The 10,667-nt window shown below is 39.3% G+C and overlaps 1 long non-coding RNA gene across 1 annotated transcript; it reads right to left on the bottom strand.

Annotated features, from left to right (window-relative positions):
- Positions 1-7,692: 7,692 nt before the first annotated feature.
- LOC142761652 (uncharacterized) lies at positions 7,693-10,304 on the bottom strand. The gene is made up of 2 exons (XR_005108459.2): positions 9,689-10,304; positions 7,693-7,843 (listed from the first exon to the last, which is right to left on the bottom strand). It is a non-coding gene; the product is annotated as an uncharacterized LOC142761652 (long non-coding RNA).
- Between the last annotated feature and the right edge of the window lie 363 nt (positions 10,305-10,667).

The following is a 10,667-nucleotide window of genomic DNA, read 5'->3' as shown; positions in this document are numbered from 1 at the left end:
AGATCTGACCGCCGCCGTGGTCAGTTGCTTCACAGCTGCTGGGGACTGAGGGCCGTGAGTTATTTGACGTATGCATGTGGGAGGTGGTGGCCAGATACTGCACCAGGGTGGCCAATCCATCTCTGGTGAGAACCCCCCCCCTTAGCTCGGGTCCGTGATGTCGCTACACACGAAACGCCTGCTTACGCAGATGCCCCTGCGTGTCCACTGTGCTATGTAATAAACCCTGGAGATTTTGGAATGTAATATAAGCCACATTTATGTCCTGATGCATCTGAACATTGACTAGCTGAATGGCGTCTATTCTGTCTATCTTACTATAAAAGCGTTCTCATCTGTTTTCACTCTTGAAATGGTTACTCCTTTTCGAATCTTTAGTTCATTTCATGATTTCTCTATTCTATGCAATAAATTTGTAGTCATCAGTAAAGATGGTCTTTTTCTTTATTTACAAACAATAAAAATGCTGCAAGTATAGATCTCCTTGTTTTTAGCCACGATATATTAAAAATATATCTGGGAGTATTTTTGAAGCCTTTACTGCACTTTTTTTATTGATCATTATTCTTTTGCTGCATTCCTCATGACTGGTGTAAAGCCAAGTTATGCAATGTTCTAATCAGGCACCTGCCCTGATTCTCTAAACTACAGACCCATTCCTTTCACTTACACCTTTTCCAAGCTCCTCGAAGGCATCTTTCAAACTCAAATAAATAATTATTTCAAAGATTACATCATGTTTAAATAGCACAGTTTCTGTAAGGAATTTCCTTGTGATCATCAGCTGACATAATTTACTCATGGCCTATTAATAGACACTGGCTTTCAAGTTGAAACCTTGTTTCCCAGTTTTTTCAATGCCCTGATTGGGTCTCCGACCATAGGCCTGTATTCACTAACCATCCTCGGTGTTACCTCAAGATTTTGTTATCGGTTATAAGCCTTTATTGCGCTTGATGTACAAAGTTGGCCAGTATTCGTGAACCAGTCTTGTTGTAGTTTTTTATCTCCTTACCATTTTTGTGCCTTTATAATACAAGTAGAGGGTACAGAAGCTTGAGGAGAACTCGAGGAAAGGCCAAGGTTGGTTTGTGAATACGGGCCATAGACTCTGTAGTTAACACAACTGAACATTCACACACCCATCTTAGTATACAAGGGTTCCTCTGATATCGCAATCAATTCCCCTCTGTTAATGGCTCTAACTCTTCGACGGCTCAAGTAACATCCGGCACTCCGCAGGGAAGTTTCCTTGGTTCCCTGTTCTTTTCTAATATTTGTTAATGATTTGCCTAAATGTATTTTTTCTCAAACTAGACTTTTTCACTGATGACCACATTTGTAGTGTACTGAGCCATGAAAAGTAACTCTGGCTATCAGTTATTATAAAGCAACCTCTGTTCAATTACAACTTGGTGCTCATCATGGCTACATTTCTAAATAAGTGTAATACTAAACTTGTCCCGTTTACAAAAAAGTTTCATGCTGCTTTTGAACTTCACATACTCCTAATGACATAAATGTTGATTCAGCTTCCACTGACAACTATTTAAATGTTCATTTTATGTTTGACCGGACATGGAACCATCATACCTATTTCGCTTTGTAGTTGCCACTACCTCTCTGCCTCTCAAATTGTAATCTACAACATGCTCCTGCACAGGTGCATAAACTCACCCACTTTACTTCAATTCATCCTAAAATATAGAATATACTTCATAGATGTGGCACCTGAATTAGGCCTACATCATAGGTAACATCGATCTCTCCAGAAAAATGCAACAGATTTAATTTTTTTTTTTCTGATTACTACCATTTCATTGGTGTGTCAGTCCTAAAGGCTTGTGCTGGTCTTGATAACCTTTATCATTATTGTACACTAGTTTGTTTACCTCTTTTTTATAAAATATACTGCCACTCCTTACTTCATTTTTTTTCCAACTATATTTCCACAACACCATCGTCCTTTCAAAATTAAACACATAGCTTGCTGTACTTTCAACTTTGCTAAATCATTCATCCCTAAAACCATTATCGAGTTGAACTGGCTGCCTCCTTATATTGTAACTGAAATGAATACACTTAAATTTAATAAACTTATTAAAAATATTACCCATTTGTAGGCTGTCTCACTAGAGCTTTTCTATTTTCAGAATTGCATTTTTGTATATTTTGTTTGTTATGTCACACTTTTTTAGGTGTTTGTTTGATGAGTATTGTTGTTCTGCTTTTTATTGATGCTACAGCTTATCTGTTTTTCCCTCCTCCTTATGTAATATATCCCTACAAGTAAGGGTCTTGAGGCATTTCTTGCAATAAAATCAGTAAATGACAATTCTAATGCACCAAAGTCTCCTTCCCTTTTAAATGAAACCGCTTTATCAATTTTTAGGCTGCTTAGTCATTATCAATAAAGTTTGTGAATGTCTTTTTTATGCCATTTCTAAGCCTGAAGAAAAAAAATAGCAAGAAAATACTTTAGTCACAAAAAAAATTATTTTTTATTCAAGAGAAGCGCTTGCATGTATAGGCTGGTGCACATGTATGCACTTATATTTTCAGAGGTGGTGCCGCTTCAGTGGCTCATACAGTACTCGCCTACTCACCCAATAGATGCAGCTTTGATTAATCCAGGCAACACGGTTGCATTTCTGTAGAAGTGAAATCCTAGAGAACCACGTCAGGTGGAATACTAGGGCACAATAAAGAACCCAATGGGGTTCAAATTGTCTGGAGCCTTCCAATACACTGTCTCGAAAAGGTCGTACTACTTTGTTAAAGTCTGTAAACTTAAATTTAGAGGCAAAACTATAAAGTAAATCATAACAGTACACTGATGAAGTCATGCAATAAAAGTTTGGACACAGCATGGTAGAGTTGACGTGTCAGAATTAGTGGTGTGAAAGTATTTGAAAAGTGCAAGTAATATTGTGCAGTACCATTCAATTGGGTCTTTTGTTTGAATAACTCTAGGAGAATATTTTTTGATTGTTTAAAATTACAGCAAAATCTCAATAGTATCAAACAAACACGAGATAAAGGTATGATAAATATAATCCAAAATTCCAGAATTTGTTATATATAGACAGCAATCACTTATACTTTTTAAGGAGAGTCACCAGATATTTTAGGCCCATGGAAAAGTAGCTCCAGTGCGTTACATGCCACAAAAGTGCTACTGACATTCTTTTGGGCCCAAAATCTGAATGAAACATCGTAAATAGTGTAGTGCACGTGTGTGAGTGCATGTGTTATGTATTTATCACTGAATATATCATAGTTATCACCCAGTATCTGGAGTAACATGTCAGGCGAAAAGCCAGACAAACATCTTTAACTCTCCACTAAAATGATTTTCACTCTCCAACAGCTTTTTGAAAAACCTGGCTTAAAAATCACCACATTTTTGTGTTTAAAACTTGCTCCGCTTGCTAATTTCTGTAGACGAAAATTTTCCTGCCTGTTCGTGCTAGTTTATAGCTTTTCGCCAACTCAGCTAGAGAGTATCAAACAACAATTTTCATTCAAAGGATGTCTATAGGATGCACTCGATAAAATGATGTTTATGGCAAGCTAATGAGATAATGTAACTATAAATAAATTACTTTTTTATGTATATAAACTCATTATGGGATTTTGGCACGAGCCAAATTGAATAAATTTGTGAAATTCGATATTCACTGTGGAAGCATGTCAAAATAAAATGGCACAAATAATATGTCATAGCAGCCTGTTCAACATGCTATGAAGTAAAAACGATTAAGGTGCTCAAGATATATCGTCTGAAAAATAAATTTCAATTTCGCTTTTTTTTTAGAAAAAAGCTCAGTGTTCATTGAAAACCAACTTCGCTGGTCACTTAGTGGACTAAAAGTATTCATAAAGTTATATATATTAGCTAAAGATATGTGAAGTTACAGGGAAGTATTGTTTTTTGAACTCGAGAAATACTTTATTTTTTTCAATTTTGTAACACTGTAAACTTTTTGACGATGTAATGCAAGTGGCAACACGCGTTTGCAACAGCAGCCTTCAGCCCAAGCTCACTGATCTGGGATGTAGGCAGTAAACTTGGCACTGTCTATGAATGAAATGGGGTTATCATTGGCGTTTTATTGCCAACAGAAGCAATACAAGCAATGTGGTCAGAGAGTGACAACATTCCAATGAGCCATCCAGCCATTACAGATTTACGATCATAACATGCTATTTTCTTCAGGGGGTTCTGCAAATGAAATAGGTGTGTTTTGTATATCTATATAACAATAAATTAAATAATATGCATTTAATAAGCCAGATAGAGCACTGGTGCCATTCACGCAATATACTAATAAAAGCTGACCTTTTACAATTGTTTAACTTCAAGTGCAATGCATTTCTTAGTGAACTTCTGTGACTTTGAATCAATCAATCATACAATCAAACGATCTCTCTCTCTCTCTCAATATATATATATATATATATATATATATATATATATATATACCTATCTATCTAGCCGCCTACGACCTTGTGCACTCCTTAGCATATCATTAAAGGGATGTACACCCCAAAATTGGTATACATACCGTTATACATTGATTGGTACACTCGCAGCCGTTTCAATACATAGATATATGCCAAATATGATATGACGAGATATTTTTGTACAAATAACATAAATTAATGGTGTGGTAATGGAAAAACCATGACATGCATGTCACGAATGGGCTCACATGCATGTCACGTTCATGGTGTGCTTGCGGTTATTTTGCTATAGCTTGGTTTATACCAATATTAATATGACGTGACCATAGGTCAGCAAAACTTATGCAGCTCATTCAGACTGAGGCTCACGGCTTGATCTGAGTTTGATTGAGTCGACTCGTGGGTGAGTTCGTCAACCTATGGACGTGACTGCATGATGAACATAAAGAGCAAATGGTAACATGTAAGTTATGACATACAATCATGCACCACGTGATTTACATGCCGGGCTCTTGGTGTGCTTGCGGCAATTTCGCTAGCTTAATATACAGCGAAATTTGCATTTCATACCACTGTATGACCATAAATGACATTTCCTAACATGCAAATCATAATATCCACGTCTTAATTGTACAGGATGGTTTCCTCCTTCCTGGCTGCTTCGCATTATGCATCGATTCCTATATACTGTGCATGGGATCTACCTTTTCTTTTTCTTTTCAAGAAGAGCATCCTGCTCCTTGAGAGCCGAAGAATGTCATAAAACTAAAATATAGTCTAGCCTTACGACGCTGTTGTTTATGTTACAGTAACATGATGCACTGCGAGTGTCAACGAAAGCTACTGTGCATGCTCCTCACAGCAGCCAACCCATGAGTGGCGCCATATGTATGTGTCAGGTTGTTAGAATGGCATGTATGAATTGCTGTGTGAATATATATATAACAACTATATATATATAGATATGCACCTGCAGCAATGTTTTTCAGTATTCTGCTGTAACAATGCTTCAGAAACAGGCGGGAACTCTGGATTAGTGTCCACCGTGTGAGTTTGCAGGTGATTTTGCGGGCACATTTATAAAGTACATGTAGCTATAGTTTGTAGTATGCTCCATGTAAATTAACTGATATTTTTAATGTGCTGAACCGAATGGCAGCCGGTAATGTGATCTAGAGTCTGCAGTCTACATTTCTTTGGCGGAAAATCTTCGACTGCAGATCCAGCAATTTTCTCTCGTACACTGGGGCCATTTTAGATGCCAAGCATGTTATGGTCGAGTTCAATGCTGTGTGCGGCGTGATCACCCTTGCTGCGCATGCGCGTCCCCTCCTCGTCTCTATTTTCTCCTACACTCCCCCCTCTCTCGACTCGCACCACCGACGCAAGCAGCATCTGATAGCGAGTTCCTTGATAAAAAAAAAATGACTGCTAGCACTGCACAACCGTTCACTGGCCACCCCGTATTAGGCACTGGATATTGACCTCCAAGGTAGTGCTGGTGATAGATTTTTTCTTGTGCGTTGTTGAACAATGAAAATGAGCAGAGTGCGCTTATACTTAGTTAAAAGTGTACTGAGGGTCTCTGCATTTAATAAGAGTCTTGTGTCTCTCACCCATTAGCAGTGATTGACATGTTACAGTAAGAAACACCGGTCCATCACTGCGTGCTTAGCGCCTCGTCCCCAGGTTGATATCCTGCGCAACGTCGCGATGAGAGCCAGCGTCAACGGCGCCGCCTGTGTAAGCGTTAGCGCCCGCTGCTTCACACGTATGCATGGTTCCCTTTAGTGGAAGAGAGTAATTATTCTTCCACCATCAGTTTGTCTATCGGCGTGTATCGCAGACTGCGCAGCTCGTAAGTAGGAGCCGTACATTAGGAATAAGCCCTGCATACCTGACCAAATGCATCGCGTACCACGAGATTTTAAATATTTATTCCCCATCTGCAGCAGTTAACCTAAACAGCACTGCGTGCGCAATCAAAGCCACGCCACGTTAATCTATCTATGTAACTCTGTGACAGCTAAGACATCATGTGCAAAGATGGCAAGTGGCTAAGTTACTCAAGGACTCATGCAAATTCAACCTATAGCTGGTTGCGATCAACCTGCTATAGTTCCCAAAGTGAGCAATTAAAGAAATGTAACAGCTATTATCACATCAGGTATTGCCTCTCACTCACATAATAGCCTGCCAAATGTGAGCAGCTTTAATACACCAACAGGTGGGTACGATGAATAAGGCATATATCCTTTGATTGCTGCACATCATTTACTTATAGGCTTTTTCGCAATGCAATGAAGCTTAATCATCTTTTGGTAATTGTCGTTTTGTCTGTTTGAAAAGGACGCGCCGAGAGGCATATTTGGCCTGAGTAGTCGCAAATGCTTATATTTGTTTGATTCACAAGAGGCCTGTGCATGCGTTCATTTCGTACCATGTAATGCTCTTCTGCTCACGCTGGCTTTATCGCAGTGCTTTGGCGATGCAGTGAAGCCTAATCATCTTTTTGTAATTGTCTTTTTGTCTTCCTGAAACGGACGTGCCAAGATGCATATTTGGCCTGAGCAGTCGCGAATGCTTATATTTGTTTGATGCACAAGTGGCCTGTGCATGCGTTCATTTCGTATCATGTAAAGCTCTTCTGCTCACGCTGGCTTTACCGCAGTGCTTTCACAAGGCAGTGAAGCTTGACCATACTTGCTTTTACGTGTATTGCGACTTATCAAAGTTTTGTAATAGCTCAACTGTTGACGCTAGAAGTGATGCATTCTATGTGAAAGTTTTATGCTTAACTTCGGGGATTTATGTTTTCATAAAGTTTTCACAATATATCAGTAAGGTTGAGTTGGAAACTATGCATTCTTGGAAAACAGCCACGAACACGATGGAGACACGAGATGAGAAAGACTCAGTACTTCGCCTTTGTCTTGTGCCTCCGTCGTTTTCACGTTCATTTTCAAAGTATCTATCAAAATGCTGACAACGCTGTTTCACTGCCAGCAACCTTTAGCGTGCAAGAAAGGGAGCTAAATTTTCTCTCAGCCTGTAAACCAAGCAATCGCGGCTACTCTATGTGCAATAAATAAAAGACCAAAATTAAGAATGACCAGCTGATATTGATAACAGGTGCTCATAGCAGCACTTTTTTGCTGTGCACTTGAATTCCTGTTTATGTAATGTTATGGTCCGTGAATACACAATGACACTACTACAACCACGAAAAATTTTACTAACATTTATTTGTAAAATAACTGCTACAAAATAGAATTCTTCTCCCCTTCTTAGTAGTTGCATAATTTAGCTGGAAGAAGACAGCATCATCCAACTTCCTGACGACTTGACAACAGGGTGAGTCCACAATGTACTGGACCTGTACAAGATGAAGAAAACAGACGAAAAAAACAACAGATAAATCAAAGAGTTTAAAAAATGGCACCTGAAACTTTCAACTTGCCCACCACAGCCGTGAAAAGACTCCTGTTGTCATATGTATTTTCTGCCTGTTGGTCCGCGGGCACAAGTGCCAGTCTTGTTTATTAATATAAGCTGCTTAGCATCACTTCAATGCAAGACTTTTCTCTATCCACCACCCGAGAACGCGCTCTGTAGCGGTCAGGCTCCACCTAGAGACTTGTGGCAGTGTGACGTTAATGTGGGCAATATATACAGACTTTAATTGCTTAATTTGTAGCAAACTCATTGTGAGAAAATTTCACACTTGAATTCATAAAATATTTGAATGTAGTATAACGCCAAAATGCTGAGGCTTTAGAACATTACAAACTCAGCCTGCCTACATTAACAATCCCAGTGCCACAGGCATGCAAGAACTGCTTGCATAATGATGAATCAACTAAACCATTTTGATATATTGACAGGTTTTCAAAAATGACTATTTTTGAAAATTTTATATTCATATTTTTCTCCTAAAGGGAAAGTTACTGTTGCTGAAAAGAAAAAAAAAGCAAATCATATACAATATCTGATACTTTTTTTTTGGAGTTTACAGCTGCACATGGTAAAAGGCTGCATGCATGAGTGTAGTGTGCCATTGATGGTATTATTTCCGAAATCCTTATTCAGTTGACATTTAACGATCAGCCTATGAATTTTCTTGTTTTTTTTATTTTTCATTCCGTGCATCAGATATGAATATATTTTAGTTCAGGAAAATTTGCTCAACAAAGGGAAGTTTTTCTACTTTTGGCAAAAAAACAAAACAAAGCAAGAACTAGTTCTAGAACTTTTATGAAAGAGACAGGTTTGAGGTTTGACGTGATGAGAAGTCAATAAAGAAGGAATGCCACAGAAAGGATTGCCTCAACAAAGGAATTTGGTTCGTTGGGGTAACATACATTTGGCAATGTTTTTATGTACTCCTAGTTAACGCTCCACCACTAGCTTACAACAAGGGAGAAAAATAAGGTGGTGCATGCAGAAAGTTAACTCATCACATAACGTGAAAATTTGACCCAGAACAAGAGAAGGAACAAAGACGAGTGCTCACCTCCAACAAGATTTATCTTGAAGAGCAAACATATATACTCTTGAAATGCAAAAAACAGACAAATCATTCAAAAAGCTCACAACTGCCATGCACGAAAACCTTACATCCTCAGGAAAGACAATTCGTTTTGACAAATCCTTAGAGAGAGAGTGAGAGAAAGTACTGATGCAGTTCAGCTCTAGTCTACAAATCTTTTTCGCCACAATTTCTCTTGTAGTTTTTTTTTTCCCCAATGATAATGGTGTCACACAAAAGTGGTTTGGAGCCACACCTGCTGCAGTGCAAGGCCAAGAAATGATTGCGACCATTCTCAAGGTTACAAGCGTGTACATTGCAGCACGTGTGGCTGCAAAATGATTTTGCACGACATCATTATTGCTGGAAGAAAAAACAACAAATAAAATGACAAGAGAAATTATCGAGGCAAAGAGGATTTGTAGACTAGAGCTGAACTGCGTCAGCACTCTGTCTCGGTACGTAGGGCGCTGCACTGCTGTGTATGTACATACACTGCCCTACATCGCCCTACATACACTGCACTGCTGTGTATGTAGGGCGATTCATACGTGCACATCATACCCTCTTTTTCTGGGGCCGCGACCCGTAAAGAAAGGGGGAGAAGCGTTCGTCTTGAAATTTGACCCATTTCCGCGTCGCATAGAGTTGCAATGTTTGGCAGACGTGACCATAAACTCCCAATGTACGTACGCATTGCTCTTGTCAGCTCAAAATCGCCAAACCCGGTCAGTGGCCCTTTAAAGAAAAGCAAAAATTAGAGGAGGAGACATGAAGAATGGTTAGAAATTTTGCCATATGTCTACACCAAAATGGAATGCTATTATTAATTAGGAGAATGTATCTTTTCCTTGTCAACCAGAAAACATGATTGAGAACACACGAATACATTTTTGTCCAAGTTAGCTGCTAAAGAGCCGAGACAAGCTCTGTGAAATCCTCTTGAACAATTAACCTGCACAAGTAATGTCCAATACTACCCCACTATATTGTGGTTGCCGGAAGACACAATGTAACTTGTAAATACTATCTCTTGGCTGTACGCGAGCAGCCATGGAGTTTATGAGGGGAAAGTCTTCGATCATACCATTCTGTATGCATTGCAGCAAATGTTTACGTAGCGTAACTTGGTTAAGGTTCAAAGTTTCTGGTTTTCTGCCTGACGCTATATAATACATGTTAACAATTGCAAACAAGCCACAGTGAAGTGTGTTGCATTGGTTTTGTGCCTTCATTGTTTGAATGGTTAATGTTGGCGATTGTAATTTTAGAATATGACAGATTTGCCTAACAGCGTCAGGAGGGATATCTTGATATCACACACACACACACACACACACACACACACACACACACACACACACACACACACACACACACACACACACACACACACACACACACGTACACACACACACACACACACACGTACACACACACACACACACACGTACACACACACACACACACACACACACACACACACACACACACACACACACACACACACACACACACACACACACACACACACACACACACACACAAAGCTCCAGTCACGCCCTTTACTGGTTCATTCATGCAAACTGAAAACCGAGTGGTACAGTTCATCATCATCATCATCAGCCTGGCTACGTCCACTGCAGGACAAAGGCCTTTGCCATGTTCCGCC

The sequence above is a fragment of the Rhipicephalus microplus genome, chromosome X, assembly GCF_043290135.1.
Source record: "Rhipicephalus microplus isolate Deutch F79 chromosome X, USDA_Rmic, whole genome shotgun sequence".
NCBI lineage: Eukaryota > Metazoa > Arthropoda > Arachnida > Ixodida > Ixodidae > Rhipicephalus > Rhipicephalus microplus.
The sequence above is the reverse complement of the archived record's forward strand: the minus strand, read 5'-3'. Positions and strand labels throughout refer to the sequence as shown.